This window comes from Marmota flaviventris, chromosome 1 (genome assembly GCF_047511675.1).
Source record: "Marmota flaviventris isolate mMarFla1 chromosome 1, mMarFla1.hap1, whole genome shotgun sequence".
Classification (NCBI taxonomy): Eukaryota; Metazoa; Chordata; class Mammalia; order Rodentia; family Sciuridae; genus Marmota; species Marmota flaviventris.
This window is the reverse complement of record NC_092498.1, coordinates 175,154,685-175,172,493: the sequence shown is the minus strand read 5'-3', so window position 1 is coordinate 175,172,493 and position 17,809 is coordinate 175,154,685. Positions and strand designations below refer to the sequence as shown.

The 17,809-nt window shown below is 41.3% G+C and overlaps 1 pseudogene; it reads left to right on the top strand.

Moving 5' to 3' along the window:
• LOC114082536 (casein kinase II subunit alpha'-like) overlaps positions 1–17,809 on the top strand; it is a 178,121-nt pseudogene that overhangs the window by 60,782 nt on the left and 99,530 nt on the right.

Below are 17,809 nucleotides of genomic sequence, written 5' to 3'. Positions count from 1 at the left end.
CGGGGATTGAACCCAGGGCACTTAACCACTGAGCGACATCCCAGCCCCTTGTTATATTTTATTTAGAGACTGGGTCTCCCTGAATTGCTTAGGGCCTTGCTAAATTGCTGAGGCTGGCTTTCAATTTGTAATCCTCCCGCCTCAGCCTCCCAAACTGCTGGGATTACAGGCATGCATCACCATGCCCAGTTGGTTTCACAAGTTTTTACCAAGAAGACAGACATAGTATCTTTAGCACAGCAATACGCTTGCTTGTAGACCCAGCTTTTACAAGAAAGAGGAGGCTACAAACCACAATGAGAGCTCTCTGCAAAAATCCTGCTGACATTCTTTGTAAACATCAGTTGACAAGAAGCTTAATTATGGTGGGGGACAGGGTGTCCTTGGAGAAGCTGAATTATGGTAAAGGTCTTCTGGGGGCTATTTCAATACAAATAAAACTTTTGAAGAATGCCTGGTCTAAGGGTGAGTATTTAACACATACTAGTCTTGGAGGCTGGGTGTAGCTCAATGGTAGAGTGCTTGCCTAGCATTTGTGAGGCCCTTGGTTCCATCCCCAGTACCCCGCCTTCCCCCCCCCCCAAAAAAAATGACTAGCCTTGGTGATGAAAGTGATGCTGATATTTGTAAACAAAAATAATCCAAACAGTTCTGGCACCATAGGAAAGTACAAATAACCAGGATGGGAGCCAATGTCGTGGATCAGCTATGCCTTTTATTTAGCAGTGGCATTGGGCATCGGGTGGCTCTCTTTCTGGGTAGAAAATGGCCCTAATTATAGGGGCAGTATGGGTTTATGTAGGTTGCAGCCTGGGAAGTAACCTAACCACTAAAGGCTTTAACAGAACATATCAGTTTGGGCATTCAGGAAACAGGTAGTGAGGCTTTGGAATTTGTTTTTACTGGGCAGTGTTTTTAGAGGACAAGAATGAAAACCCGATCTGCTTGGTCCGTTGTACTATCACTGAGAAAGGACCAATTGGGAAGGGATCGATGCTCGCCCTTTTCCAGGGATTATCTTGATACTGGGTGAGGTTTGCTTCCTTCCCAGGGATGATCTTGTCCCTGGGAAAGGATCAGTGTTATCAATGTTTCACCTGCTTCCTCCCTCCCTCTTCCCAGGCCACTGTTTTGGGGATTGTCATTTCTATATCCTTCAATATTGTCACTCAGACGTCTGCTGAATCATTTTTTTTTTTTAAAGAGAGAGAGAGAGAGAATTTTTTAGTATTTTTTTTTTTTTTTTTAGTTTTCAGTGGACACAAAACATCTTTATTTCACTTTTTTAATTTGGTGCTGAGGATCCAACCCAGTGCCCCGCACATGCCAGAAGAGCATGCTACCACTTGAGCCACATCCCCAGCCCATCTGCTGAATCATTTTGATATGCCATCTCATGATCTCCTGCCCTTGGTAATCTCTCCCTGTACCTTCACCTCTGTCAATCTTTGATATTGACAAAATAAGCCCCCTTTTCTGTTCTTTGAGGTAAAATTAAATATGCGTTAATGCACACATCTAAAGTGAATGATTTGATGAGCCTCAATGCTACCTGTACACACCAGGTAAGTATTCCCACAATCATGATAATGAAAAGATCCATCACTCCCCCCAAATAGTTTCCTGGCATCCCTTTATCATCCCTGCCTCTCTCTTTCCACCAGGAAACCACTGCTCTGCTTTCTGACGGAACTATCTTGAGTGTATTAAAGCACATGAAGTTTCTTCTGCCTTTTATATTGGAACATACAGTTTTGTCTTCTCCTTATTACATATTTAGCTTCTCCTCAAGTGGGAGGACTTTTAGAGAGGTCAGTGTTCAGCAACCTCACCTTTCAAGACACACAAACATGCCAGCCTCTCCTGGCTTTGAATCCCTAGGAGCCACCCTGAAAAATCTGGCAGTTTCTACCATGGGTACATGTGTCACCTTGCATGCTGCCAACAGACCCCTACATACCTAATGTGGTTTTTTGTGTGTGTGTGTGGATTTTGTTGGATCATTATCATTACACATAATAATGGAATTCGTGCATATGAATGCATGCACATAATTTAATCAGTTTCATTCTCCAGTACCTCCCACTTTCCCTCCTCTCCTCCCTCTTCATGATCCCCTTCCTCTACTGGACTTCTTTTTATTATTCTCATTATCATCACCATCATCATCATCAGGAACTGAGGAACATCATGCCCAGTTAAATAAGCCAGACTCAGAAAGTCAAGGGTGGAGCCAGGTGCAGTGGTGCACACCTGTAATCCCAGCAGCTCTGGAGGCTGAGGCCCGGGGATCATGAGTTCAAAATCAGACTTAAGAAAACATTCTAGACTGTTAGGTGTCTATCTGCTCTAGAAAAACATCTGGGAGCCTAGTCTAGCAGGGCTTATGACAAATAGGGTCAAAAAGTTCCACCTATCTTAAAGCAAACAGGCCTGAAACCTGAGTCTGGTTGTCAAAAGAACATGCACCACACCAGACCAGACCTTGAAACCTGATATTGGTCTTATTTGGCTGAGATGAGATGTGCAAACATCCCAGATGAGTACCAAAAAAATGAATTTATTATAATAAAGTCAATGGTGCACCTAAAATGTGCCCAGTTCCGTATTAGGCACTTTAAATAATTATCTCATTTAATCCTTGCCTAATCCCCAAAGTGGCTTTATCATCTCTATTTGACAGATGAGGCCGCGGAGGGCTAGAAAGTACAGCCAATCACCACAGAAGCAGGAAGTGGCCATTGCCTCTGGGTACACAGGCTGCGGATCCAGGCCATCAGGGTTCGAGTTCCAGCGCTGCCCCTAGGTGGACGGCCTGGGATGCTTCATTTGATCTCTTGGCTTTATTTGCAAAATAGATCTGAGTATGGTTCCTCCTTCAGAGTTGTCCTGAAGGTGTTAAGAGTCAACTCCTAACAGCATATAACAGCTCCTATCCTAGAGTAGGAGATCAAGAGGTGTCAGCTAAAGTTTTTGAAAATCCGATCTGCTTGACCCGAAGTTCACTATCCACTGCCTTAGCTGCTGTAGAACATTCTAGACTTGTTTCTCAAAGGATGGCCTGCATATGTATTGGGTAGGTTTCCTGGAAGCCTAGCCCAAGGTTGGGTTTATTGCAAAAGTGCAGGAGCACAGCACTCTCTGGAGAAACTTTAAGGGAAGAGAGGGAAACAGGATGGAGTGAGGATGTGGTTTCAGGAGATCTCCCCCATCCCACTCTGCTAAACAGTGCTGAAGCACAAACTGCACTTGGAGTTTGACTCACCTGCGGCAAGGGGCTGAGCTTCCATATACTGAGATGCTGGATCCCAGTTGTGAGAATGAGCTGGGAGCCAGGGGCAAGACATAAATAATAGTTCAAGGCGGGTCCTTCAGAGACTTCAACAGCAAAGCAGGAGAACCAAAACCCTGGACCAAATCCGGGGCCTTGCACAGGCTAGGCAAGCACAGTCCCACTGAGCTACATCCCTAGTCCTTTTTATTTTGAGACAGATTCTAGCTAAATTGCCCAGGCTGGCCTCAGATTTGCAAAGAAAAAAAATATTTTTAAAAGACTGGGGGCTAGCTCAGGGGTAAAACACTTGCCTCACTTGGAATTCCATCCCCAGCCCTAGGGAAACAAAATGGGAATACAAGAAGCAGATGCTGAACTTTAGCAGGGACCCATGGCTGAACTTTTTAAAGAGTTCTCCAGAGCTGGAAAGCTTCCAGAGACTCACTGGGCCATGTGAGTGGGACATGCCATGTGCCAGCAAAGCACATGCTCTCCAAGACCTGGCTCTGACCTGCCTTTGGAGGTGGATGAGTTTTGCACATATTCATGCTCCTTTTATGGGAGGCATGGCTCCCTCTGACACTGGGCCAACTGCAAGCTGCAAAGTGCCTTAGAAAGAAAGATCCAATTTAGAGTTCCGATCACTGGAATTTTTACGGACACAGCAGGTGGCCAATATTTTTGGATCGTAATGTTTGTGAGAGTCTGGCTTAGGGATTTAGAATGACTGGACGAAAAGAGGTGGATTCATAAGCCATTAATTCTTGCCAGGCCTTCACACTTCAATGAGAATTTAGTGGAAAGATTATATGTTGTATTTTGACTTTCCAACCACCCACAATGCTTCCATAGCTCGTTTGATAATATTGCTGTATGTGTGTTTCCTGGACGTACATGTATGGAAGAGATGGCAAGTATTCATCAGTTTACATTTTCTCAAGCCTTTTCTGGAGAGTATATTTGCCCAGAGCCTTTAGGTTTAATGGGGCCACTTAACAATTCCCAGCCAACGATGTGTGAGTAGCAGTAACAGAAAACTTTGCAGGCTGAAGCATTTGAGAATGGGTAGGCTAGGCCACACTCTCCTTTGTCACTGCTGTGCTGACCTGCCGCCATCTGTTGCCACTATAGTGGCTTCAGTTGAAGAGAATCAGGCCCTTTACTTTGCTGGACAGAGAGAACCTCCTCTGACCTGCCCCTGATTTGCATGAATGAATAATCTGGTTTGCTAAGCCACTGAGAGTAGAATCTTGCAGTTCCTCTTGCCAGTTACTATGTTAGCAGTCAGGACCATGGAAGATGGTTGACTAAAATATCAAGACAGAGGAGTGGATTGGGAGTCAGAAGATGCAGATGCAGTATTGAGCCCAGCACTTTGAGGTGCATAAAATTAGCAAAATCATTAACCATCTTAAGGCTTAAGTCCAATTAGATGGAGCCACTGATCTCTAAGAGCCCTTCTTCTCAACTCAGCATTCCATAATCCTTTGAACATCTGTACTCTGTTTTCTCTTTTTAGTCCAAAGCTCTAACACACTACTATTGGAAATGATTAACTCAGGTGACTATAAGTGTATGTACTATACAAGTCCTACATAGATAGTCTCTACAATCCTATTCAGATATTCTCACAAATCAGAAAAATATAGTGGTGTGTTTGTGTGTGCGTGTGTGTGTGAAGAAAGTTCTGAAGGTACACAGCTCTCTTTACAAGGCTACACTTCACCTGTGCCTGACCTTTCCATCAGCCTGATTCATATTCAGGCCAATGGGGTTGTGGCTCAAGCAGAAGAGCACTCGCCTAGCAGGCGTGAGGCACTGGGTTTGATCCTCAGCACCACATAAAAATAAAATAACGACATTGTAACCACCTATAAATCTAAAAAAAAAAGTTAAAAAATTTAAAAAGAGAGTTGTTAGCACAGCCATATCAAAGTTTATAGCAGCTCAATTCACAATAACTAAGCTATAGAAGGTGCCCTTAAACACATGAGTGGATAAAGAAACTGGGGTCTACATACACAATGGAATATTACTCACCATAATGGAGAATGAAATTATGGCATTTGCTGGTAAATGGATGGAACTGGAGATTATCGTTCTAAGTAAAATAAGCCAATTCCCCAAAACCAAAAGTCTTTTGAGAGAGAGAGAGAGAGAGAGAGAGAGAGAGAGAGAGAGAGAGAGAATTTTTTAATATTTATTTTTCAGTTTTCGGTGGACATAACATCTTTATTTTATTTGTATGTGGTGCTGAGTATCAAACCCAGCGCCCTGTGCATGCCAGGCGAGCACCCTACCGCTTGAGCCACATCCCCAGCCCCAGTTGGTTGTTTTTGGTACTGACCACGATGGTGCTATATCACTGAGCTACATCCCTAGTCTTTTTTTTTTTTTCTTTTTTTTTGAGACAGCGTTTTGCTAAGTTGCTGAGGTTGGTCTCAAGCTTGCAGTCCTCCTGCCTCAGCCTCCTAAGTTGCTGGGATTCCAGGCATGATCTGCCACACCTGGCTAGAATGGGTCTTCTTTCTCACTGCCTGTCTATCCATGGTTTGTCTTCCCTGGGGCTTTTCCAACCATTGCTGCCTCCACTCCTGTGGCTCCTAGGTTAACGGTGTCTTAGCCACCTTTTCAGAGGGAAAGCCAATTTGTGACAACCTTCCCTGGCTTTTACATATTCAGGAGCCCTAGAGAACTGAAAAATAGAAAAAAAAATTATTCCGTCTACAAGGAAGTACAGAGGCAAATTCTCTTCTGCTTCAGAGCATAGAGAAAATAGACGTTTTTCATTCTTTCATAGTAAGTGAGAGTCTATGAGGATGAACTTTAAAGTAGGAGATAGCATAAACTATTGGTGAAATTTGAGGGTTTTTTTAATTATTTGCCTCAGTTCTTTGTTTATATATCTCAGAATTGGATTGGAAAGCTAGAGACTTAATTTTTTACTTATTAAATATAAATAATGAATAATAATAGTAACTCTTGAAAAAGATAATATTTTTTCTAACAAGTCACATTAAAAGAAACATTACTCAAATTTTAACTGTGTATTCTACAAGTATCTTATTCTCCTATGTACTTGTCCTTATAATTTTTAGAGCTAACATTTAACCTTACTTTTACTCTTTGGCTTCAAGCATATGTTTGTTACTATTGTCTGTCTCCTCCTCCTCCACCTTCTTCATAGTAGTGGGGCTTGAATCCAGGGTCCTCCACCACTGAGCTAAATCCCCAGGCCCTACGCCCCCCCCCTTTTTTTTTTTTTGAGAAAGTTCCTCACTAATTTGCTGAGGCTGGCCTCTAACTCTAAATCCTCTTGCCTCAGCCTCCCAAGTAGCTGGGACCCTGGGCATGCACCACCGCACCCTGCTAAAATGATTTTTCTGCCTCTACTGTTCTCAAATCCTGTTGTGAGCTTGCTGTCTTCCTTTCACCTCTGGAAACATCTTACTTTCTCTCTTTTTAAAACACATTGTTTCTGTTCAGCCTCCTTTTCCTGTCTAAACATATTTCAAAGTTTTTTGTTTGTTTGTTTGTTTTACTTTTTTCTACCATTCTTTTTTTAATCAGAACCCAATCCAGTCCTTACTTGCTTTTACCCCACTGGAAGTTGTGATGGATTGCATTAGAGTGTAGAATAACAAAACATTTTTATTAATTTACTAGAAATTTAAGCATAATTGTTTCCTGTAAGGGTGCCATTCCTCTTGTGTCTCTGCAGTGTAAAGAAGGTAGAATTCCATGATACATACTCACCATTAGAATATTGCTAAATTCCCTTGATGGCAGATGAAACAGAGCAAAATAAATAAATAAATAAAATGTTTGATACTCCTCCCACTGAGAGGTGGGATCTCTTCCTATTGAATCCAAGTGGGCTCTGTGACTGCCTTGGCCAGAAAACATTGGTGGAAGTTTGGTTGTGCCAGTCTGAGGGTTGGGCTGCCAGGACCTGGCAGCTCCATCTCCTCTGTCTTGAAGCCCTGAATTCTCACGAAAAAAAGTCCAACTACACTTGACCTCTCTGGAGAAGCCACACATAGCTGTCCCAGCTCGTCCCACTCACTAGACCCAGCTGAGCCCAACCGACTAGGCAAGCCTCCAGGCCATGCATGACTGAAGCCACCTCCTGGCTCCAGAGGTACCCATCTGACTGCAGAATATCACCAAGTAAGCTTCATGATACCAGGGGGAGCAGAAGAATCACTGCCAGGCCATACCCGGATTCCTGACCCATATAATTCTGGAATATAATAAAATGGTTGTTTTGGAGTAATTTGTTACACAGAAGTTAGTAAGTAGTACTTCACTAAGACCCCCAGACTGTACATGGACTGCTGGGGTTAGAGGGCCTCTCAGAGGAAACATCATTCTTCCCTTAGACCAACTTGGGGCCAAAGAAGCAGCTGACTAGATTTCATCCGGGTCACTTGAGCCAAATGATTACATCCTGCTTTAGCCTGAAACCACAGGAGGTGGTTTGAACCTTGATCCACCAATTCAATATGTAAGACATTTATTTATTTTTTTCAAACAACTTCTGCTTTAAGTTTTTATTCTACTAATATGTGTCTTCAGGGACTCCTTTCCTTTCCCTGGGATCAGCAAACATCAACCTGGGGGCTGCCTGGTGTTTGTGTGTCCTCTAAGCTAAGAATGTTTTTATAAAAAAAAAAAAAAAAAAAAAAAAAAAAAAAAGTGTTTAAAAGTTATTTTAAAAAGAAAGAACAAAGAATATGCCACAGAGACAATACATGGTCCCAGATCTAAAATCTTTGCTATCTGACCCCTAACAGAAGCAGTTTGCTAAGTCTTGATAATATCTTGGATATTGAGAATGATACGTGGAAAAGACCCTGGATTCTGTTATGTCATGCTCCTTTGAAGCTACTGGTTTTTAACTTTGCTGAACTCAAACTGCAGACATTTTCTTCCTTGCTATGGGAAGCAGTTGAAATATTCCTTCAGTTCTTTCTGCCTTACCTGGGTTTCTGAGAACCTGCCCCATGCATGCATGACTTGGGAAATGGCCACTGATTGGGACAGGAACTATACACGACCTATGAGACTCACTCCCTGTACTTTCCACTCACTCTCTTTTGTTGGGCAGGCCCAAAATGGCTATAGGGAACCTCACAGAGGCTTCCAGCGGGCTATGTTTTTAGCATGTAGCCAAGGTCATGAACACCTTGATTCAGTGTATGCACTCAAGGTCATAGACATTTGCTCGTGAGCTACACCTATTGATGCAACCCCTTGGCAGTTTGCCTTCTTTGCCTGGTCTGCATACTAAAAAGACCTATGGAAATGGCTTAGGGGGCTGACAAGGGATACTGCCACCTCTGAATAAAAAATGCCTACCATCCCAATGGTGTCTCACCTCCTCTTTCAACTGCTAGAGCCCCAAACCTTGTTTCCCAGGCCTAAGCCACACCATTACCCACCCACCCCCCACCCCACACACACAATATTGCAGCTGCTGTAATCACCCTGAAATTTAGCATCCGGTTTTTCAATCTAGTTCAACTGCAAGCTTTCCTCTCTGAGTTGCCCCACATAGACGAGGGAGGGATAGCCCTCAGGTTAAAAACCATCAGAAAATGAAAAGCCCACCAAGTACCATTCCCATTTTGCAAGGGTCAAATCCACTACAGTATCTGCCTTCTCGCCGCCTTACCCCAGGCCTTCACAGAGCTGTTTTGTTAAGTTTGTCCAGAATTTATTGTTGTGATCACAGGAGTGCTGTTCAAATAAGAGGTACTCAAATGATGCCCCCAAACAAGTCCTCCCACTCTTTTTGTAATTCATTTCTCCTCCATCTCTTCAAGGGCCCATTATAGGGCTGTATTTTGTTCCTCTCTCTTTCCGATGCCAAAAGTGTTCTGCACAGTGTGTGGTCCCTGGATCAGGACTGATGGCCTCAGCTTCGGCTTGTGAGACATGCAGAAGCTCAGTCCCCACTCAAGACCAACTGCAGCAGAAGCTGATTGTTAACAACATCCCAAGGGATTTCTTTGCTCATTGAAATTTGACGAGCTCAGGAGTAGAAGATGCATCATGGGCACTTGGGAAATATTCATTGAAGGAGTAAATAAATAAATTCTCCAGCACAACATTTACTTCTAAGCAAGTTTTATTTGCATTGAGAAATCATTTTCCTTTCAGATGTGAATGTTACTAGCTGATTCAAATACATTTTCTGTTTGGGAAAACTCTTCCTAAACTCGTAAGAAATCTAGCCAATATATAAGTCTCAAGAGGCAAGCATAGGTTGAGCTTCCCTGATATGAAAATAAGAAATTTGAAATCTGAGACTTTTTGAGCATCAATAGGACACTTGAAAAAGTTTTGAATTTGGGGACATTTCAGATTTTCAGATTAGAAATGTTCACCTGGTACAATCTATGCAAATATTCCAAAATCTGAAAAGCTTTGAAATCTGAAGTATTTCCAGTTCCAAGCATGTTGGATAAATGATACTCATCTGGATTCTTAACTTCCCTCAAGAAAAAAAAGGAAAACATGTCCAATGCCATCGCTTCGTTTAGAGGGCAACCAGCATCATATGTGGTTCTAATTGAAATGAGAAACTATATAAATCAAATCTACCATTTACTTTTTTAAAAAAGCATTTTCCCCAGCCTCTGGGCAATAGATGAAAATCTCCTGCCCCCACCCCATGCATAAATTTATCCAGATGAAAGCATTCTTCTTCATTGGCAAGCAAAGCTGGTGATAATTATGAGCCCTGGAAAAGCAGATTCTGTCATAAAAATATTTCTGATAAATGTTTTTAGTTTAGACAACTACAAGATAAGTATCAAATATAGAGCACAGGAAAAGCTTGACACAAGCCAAACAAATGTGTCCTCTTTACTTTTAAAAATAGTCTTTTACCCACTTACAATTTTTTTTCACTCTTCAGCACCAAAGAGTAGCTTGTGATTTTGTGTTGCATTCTTTAAAGAAAAATCATAATTCAGAAGCAAGGAAGTGGAAAGCAATGAGAGTGAGTAAAGAGAGACATCCAATTGTTAAAGATTGCAAAGAAAGCAGGAAAAAAATACTTATTAGGAAGAATCTGTAGAAAGCAACAAAAAAACAAATTTATTCACATTCGTGGACCCTGATAATTATTCTGCCCTAAGACAAGAAAAAATATCACAATTCCCATCCACAATGAGATTAATTAATCTAACATCCTCCCTCTTCCCAAGTGATCTGTAACACCTATTCCTACAGTAATAGGCAAAAGTTAAAGTAGTGGGGTTTTTTTCCCATTCTGGACATATAATGATTTTAAGTAAATGTGATTTGTGAAAATAATGCTTCTAAGTAGGAATAGAACAACACATTTTAAAATAAGCCCTCTTCTGTAATTCCAGTGTCTCAGGAGGCTGAGGCAGAAGGATCACAGGTTCAAAGCCAGCCTCAGCAAAAGTGAGGGGCTAAGCAACTCAGTGAGACCCTGTCTCTAAATAAAATACAAAATAGGGCTGGGGATGGGGTTCAGTGGCTGAGTGCCCCTGAGTCCAATCCCTGGTATCCCCCTCCAAAAACAATCTCTTTATTTTTATTTATTTTAATTTTTTTGTACCAGAGATTGAACCCAGAAGCATGTAACTACTAAATCACATCCCCAGCTGTTTTTTCTATTTTGTTTAGACACAAGGTCTCACTGAGTTGCTTAGGGCATTGCTAAGTTGCTAAGGCTGGCTTCGAATTTGCCTGGCTTCAAACTTTGAACAGACTCTTGATCTGCTGGGATTACAGGAGTATGTCACCACACCCAGCTAAACCCTCTTCAAAATAAAAAATGCTATTCCATTTGAATGTCAAAGTAAATTCTTAATAAATGGAGTAGCTAAACATATTTATAATTAGGTAACAATTGGCAGCTGTGAATCCTCAGTCACAATCAGGAAAAGAAGATGCAATGTACTTATTATAGAAATGAAGAAATAGCTGTCAACATTCAGACACTTTTCAGTTTTTAATCCAAGTGGACATCAAGATTAGTCTTCCAGCAGCTTAGGAGGATAAAGCAGGAGGATCTCAAGTTCAAAGCCAGCCTCAGCAACTTAGTGAGGCCCTAAGCAACTTAGCCAGATCTTCTCTCTAAATAAAATATGTTTAAAAAGGGCTGGGGATGTGGCTCAGTGGTTAAGCACCCCTAGGTTCAATCCCTGGAACCCCCCCCCAAAAAAAAAAATTAATCAAGAACATAAATTAACCTTATTTAGTAAATACTTCAGCCATATCCCATGGACCAAGGGCACTGAATTCCTTCCCTTTGGCTTTCCAGAGGGGTCACTGCTAATTGAGACTGTGGATCCACTTTTATGGACCCTGCATCACTGAATGGTCCATGAGTTCTAGGACCAAAGAGACCTTTGTTCATATCCTGGCTCTGCCATATACTAACAATGTGACCATCTGCATTTTACTATTTTTTTTTTTCACCAGGGATTGAAACTTTGGTGCTTAAACACTGAGCCACATCCCCAGCCCTTTTCATCTTTTATTTTGAGACAGGGCCTCACTCAGTTGTTGAGGCTGGTCTTGAACTTAAAATATCCTGCCTCAGCCTCCAGAGACGCTGGGATAACAGGCATGTGCCACCAAACCCGCCCTTGTACTAACTTTTAAACCTTTCTTTATTTGTCTTGAGAATGAGGTGTTACAATTGTCCTTATCTTATGAAAGAATTAGTCAGACATTTCATGGGATGTCCTTTATAAAGTATTAACACAGAGGTTAAATAGCTCTTCCACTTTCCATAATAGCATTTCTCAGGACATTAAACCTTCTGGGTGGGTAGTAAGAGGTATAAGGTAGGGAGAATTGCATGCTAGGTGCTGGCAATGATTCCAAATTGGTCAATGTCTAGAGTGGCATTTTCCAACAGTCTCTCTGTGATGATTGATCTGTGCTTATCTGTTCTACTCACATTTGTAGCCACTAGTGCCATTCTTTAGAGATCACTTGAAGTGTGACTAATGCCACTGAGGCGCTCTGTTTGAAATCCCATTAATTTTAATGAATTTCAATGTAAATGTAACTAGCCATATATGGCTCATGGTTACCGTACTGGAGAATGTTAACCTAATCCCTGTGTTATATGCTGCGGTGCCTTGAGGGAGCAGACAGGTCCCATAAATAAGTGAAGGGAGCCCTGTGCAGTGGTGCACACCTATAATCCCAGCAACTTAGCAGGCTGAGGCAGGAGGATTGCAAGTTCAAAGCTAGCTTCCCCAAATTAGCAAGGCCCTAAGCAACTTAACAAGACCCTGACACAAAATAAAAAATAAAAAGGATCGGAAATATTGCTCAGTGGTAAAGCACCCCTGCATTAAATCAGCATTATGAAAAAAATAAAAATAAATAAATAAGTTGAATTGAGATAACAGGGCCGGTGGGACATGTGGCCACTCAGACACAAGCCTGGTCTGAAGGATTCAGCCCACACTGTAGGTACGTATATACTCCAACTTCTCCAGTGTTGCAGGGGAAACCAGAAATGTACATTTTCATGAAAAAAAATCTCTATTCTTTAAAGCATCAACTAACTAAAACAAAAAAAAGTGTATAACAGTGTGCAGGCCAAACAGAATATGTTTACTTACTGAACAAAGACCATGGAACATCATTATGCAATCTTTAGTTTTGAACCTAGCCCTGAAATCATGGAAGAGTCTTCAGAATGGATTGTCCAAAGGAAATTCAGGGAGCTTCAGTCTTGAGTGTTAGGCTGATTTGCAAGATGTGGGACTTCTTGGGAATCCTGTTAATGAGGGCCTCATTGCCTGTAGCCATCTCAGTCCTGGGATGGTTCATGAGCTAAATGAAACTAGTCTGGGAAGGAAGACAGTAGTGCTTCCTCCCAGCTCTGAGCGTCCACTGGTATAAGCATCTTGCTCAAATAGAAGAGTGATGGGGACAGTAACCATGTCAGTCCTCCAGGATCTCATTCCTTGGATCACTCAAAGGCAACTCCCAACGAATGAAAAACTAAACAAGATTCTGTTTTGAACATGAAGCTCTCTGGAAGCCACTAAACTACCAGAGTTCCCTGTGCTTGTGTTATTGCATGTTTGCTAAGCAACATCAGAGTCACCACTGCCATCTTTTTGTCCACCATGTGGGTGCGGACTCTCAGGGAATCAGCCTTTAGCCTGGGCCTGGGTGAGAACTGGATGCAAAGCCCAGTGAGCTCCAGAATCAGGAACATTACCTTTGCCCTCAAACAAGCCTGAAATTCAGATTGCCCACAAACCACCTGTGTGGCCTCAAGCAACTGAATTCCTTACTTCTTATTACCTCCTCTACAAAATGGATAAGGTGAAAAGAATGTCCCTGAAAAGTTCATGAGACCATTAATAAGAAAATCATGTTGGCTGGGCAGAGTGGCCACACCTATAATCCCAGCTACTTGGGAGGGTGAGGCAGGAGAATTGCAAGATCGAGGCCAGCCTCAGTAACTTAATGAGACCCTGTCTCAAAAAAAAAAAAAAAAAAAAAAAAATAGCTGAGGATGTAGCTCAGGAGTAGAGTGCCTCTGGGTTCAATTCCCAGTACCCGAGGATAGAGGGAGAGAGAAAAAATCATGTAAAGGGCCTAGCACAACCTTAATAAGTCCTCAAAAAAAAGAGACATTTTCAGATAACAGACAGTAGACGGCAAGAGGAAGGTGCAATTGAGGAATCAGCACAAGCCAGAAGTATTTTATCAATGACTTGCTGATCATTGAAAACAGACTACATGTAGTTGGTTTTACTATTGGTTTAAAATCCTCTTCACATGTCATAACCCTCATTGTCCACCTACTGCCTCCTACCCCTTGATGTGCAACTGGCTTCATATTTACCCCTCCTATTGTCTTGCTCTCTGAATATCTTTAACATTTATCTTAGTTCCTCTTGGAAGCATTGGTCTATCATGTGTATACTGGTGAGCTGAAGACAGATGCCATGATCTTGGCCAAATTATATTGTGATATTTTGTGCATGTATGGATATGTAACAACAAATCCCACCATTAGGTACAACTAGAATGCACCAATAAAAAAAATGTGGGTGGAAAAAAAGGTCAAGATTCTAATACCCAGAGTTTGAATATCATTTGGTGTAATAACAAAGACAAAAGAACTTTTCACTAAATGCACGTGTATGTACACCCACATGCACACAAAGATGATTGATATTGACAGATAGATGGATGCACACTTCAGGATTTAGATAACACAGGCCTCCTCCATGTCCCCTGCTTTGAGCCTCACCCAAACATCTGCCTCCACCCATTGATCACATCCATACATGAAGACTCCCTTGAGGGAACCTGGAGCTACTGAGTTAGCAGCCATGTCTTCATGCCCTTTCTTGTCCCCAGGTTTTGATGTGCCTGCTAAGGGAATGTCAGCATGTTCTAAAGGTGGCCCCACAGACGTGGAGCCTGAGCCAAACTGGTCATTGCATAATTGATAATAGGCCTTTTGTAGGCACAGTATATTTAGATTATTGTATGGAACAGGTGACAGGTGTTCAGAAAACACTATTCACACTGCCTGTTGCTGAGAACATCCTGAGATCAGCTGGGGCAAGGAGCCCAGAGGAAATCTCCATTGTAATTTAATAGTTCACAGGGCTTTGGGTTTGTAAGGATTACAATGAAGAATGAAGTGGTACTGACCACCCACTGCAGAAGAACCTTTGTGCTTTTCTCTTGATATTTCTACACTTATTATTTTGTTCCCAAGGATATCATTGCAGGGTGACCGTGAGGAATTTTTTTTTTTTTGAAAGAGTTTACATTTCTCACTTTAACTTGAGAAAACATCCAAGGAGGTAGAAACCCACTTTGAAGCACCCAATTTAGGTACACTAGTTTAGGGTGGGTGGGGATATCCAAATTTCTCACAGGACCTGTACCAGAGAAAGTTTGCCTGGTGACGCTGCCCCCACAGCTGCAGTTGCAGCAGCCACTGCCCAGAGGACTGCTTGTGGGGAGACTCCAGGTTTGGTTGCATGTGACTGCACCCATTTTGGGACACCAGCCCGGGCCTGGGGCCTGGGTGCCAACAGGTTTACCACCACAAAAGCCTCTGTCTGGTGACTCCAGCTAGGACCTGCAGATCCAGTGTCGGGGTGCCTGCAGGTTTGGAGGAGCCTGGGATCTTCCTGCTGAGAGTGCTGGTGACCCTTGTCTTGCTGCTGCATCTTGGGGTTGCTCCTTTGCATGAGTGTATCCCTGGTGGGCTCTCTGCAAGTAGGAGCAGCACTGAGATCTTGGGACTGCAACATGGCCAAGCCTGAGGTATCTGAAGCCCAGGTGGGTGGGATAGAGACTGGGTGTGAGAGGGCTGATCTGGGTTTGGTGATCCAGAGAGACATCAGAGACAGGGCTGAGAATCTGTTGAACACTGACAGAGACAGTTTGGCTTTCCAGCAAGATTTATTTTATTTTATTTTTTGATTCACTAATCTCTTTACCATATTTGGAACAGGATGTTTTTTATGCATCAGGGTGTAGAGGACAATGACATATGAATGGTATTTTGCATTTTTGTTATATTCTTTTTTAATATTTATTTTTTAGAAGTAGTTGGACACAATAACTTAATTTTGTTTATTTATTTTTATGTGGTGCAGAGGATCGAACCCAGGGCCTCGCACATGCTAGATGAGCACTCTACCACTGAGCCACAACCCCAGCCCCTATATTCTTTTTTTATATATTTATTTTGTAGTTATAGATGGACCCAATTCTTTATTTTTAATGTGGTGCTAAGGATCAAACCCAGTGCCTCACACATGCCAGGTGTGTGCTCTACCTCTGAGCCCCAACCCCAACTCATATTTTTATTTTTGTATTCTTATATCTATATTTTTTTCTCTATGTTTGTATTCCTCCTCTCTCTTGTCTATTTTCTTGGATTTTCTTTCCAACTTTTCTCCAACCAACAGCCAATCTCTGTTGGCTCCTCTTCTACTTTTCCTGTGAATTTTTACTTCTAGTTTCTCTCTTTCTCCCTTGTGATTATTCCATACTACACTACCTCTGTTCTCTCATCTACCATTTAAAATTGTTAATCATTTTAACAAATATGTGGTTTGTACCATAGATAGTTATTGAACTCATCATTTTGGTTTAATGTGAGAAAGCAGTAGATGCCTTAGTGGGAGCTATTAGGTTTAAGGTTATATGTTGTGTACACTGGGTGCTGTTGATATTGGTCTCACCAGTAAAGATGAAGCACTGGAAACCTTCAGGGACACTATGGGTCTACAGGGTAGAATTTATCCTGGTTCCTACTTTTAGGTGGGAAAACACACTAACAACATGAAAAAACAAGGAAATAAAGAGCCCTAAACAAAACTAAGATGCTTCAACAACAAAAGCCATGGATAACACAGTTGAAGAAATGTCCAAGGAGTTCAGATTGTATACAGTTAAATTGATAAGTGAAGTAAAGAACAGTATAAGAAGTGAAATCAAAGAAAAAATACAGGAAGTGAAAGAACATTTCAATAAAGAGAGATAATGAAAAGCAAACAAACAACAATAACAACAACAACAACAACAAAAAAAAAACAAGCAGAAATCCTCGAAATGAAGGAATCAGTAAGCCAGATTATAAATTCTATAGAAAACATCACCAACAGACTAGACCACTTGAAAGACAGAACCTCAGACAATGAAGACAAAATATATAATCTTGAAAGTAGACTGAAGAAAAAATATATAATCTTGAAAGTAGAGTTGAACATGTGGAGAAGATGGTAAGAAACCATGAACAGAACATCCAAGAATTATGGGATAACATACAAAGACCAAATTTAAGAATTATCAGAATATATGAAGGAGCAGAGATACAAACCAAAGGAATGTACAATCTTTTCAATGATGTAATAGCAGAAAATTTCCCAAACCTAAAGAATGAAATGGAAAATCAAATACAAGAGGCTTACAAGACCCCTAATGTACAAAATTACAGCAGACCCACACCAAGACACATTATAATGTGTCATTATATAACAGAGAATAAAGATAAAATCTTAAAGGCTGTGAGAGAAGAAAATCAAATGACTTATAGGGGGAAACCAATTCGAATCTCAACTGATTTCTCAACCCAAACCCTCAAAGCTAGGGGGTCCTGAAATAATATATGTCAAGCTCTGAAAGAAAATGAATGCCAACCAAGAATTTTATATACAGCAAAATTAAGTTTAAGATTTGAAGATTAAAATATTCCATGATAAACAAAAATTAAAAGAATTCACAACTGGAAAGCCTACACAACAGAGCATTCTCAACAAAATATTCCATGAGGATGAAGTGAAAATAAATAAGTGAAAACCAGCAAAGGGAGGATCTACACTAAAGGGACATTCAACCAAATGAGAAACTAAGACAAATAAAAATCAGAAATAAATCAAAATGACAGGAAATACAAATCATATCTCAATAATAATCTTGAATGTTAACAGCCTAAACTCATCAATCAAAAGACATAGACTGGCAGATTGGATTAAAAAG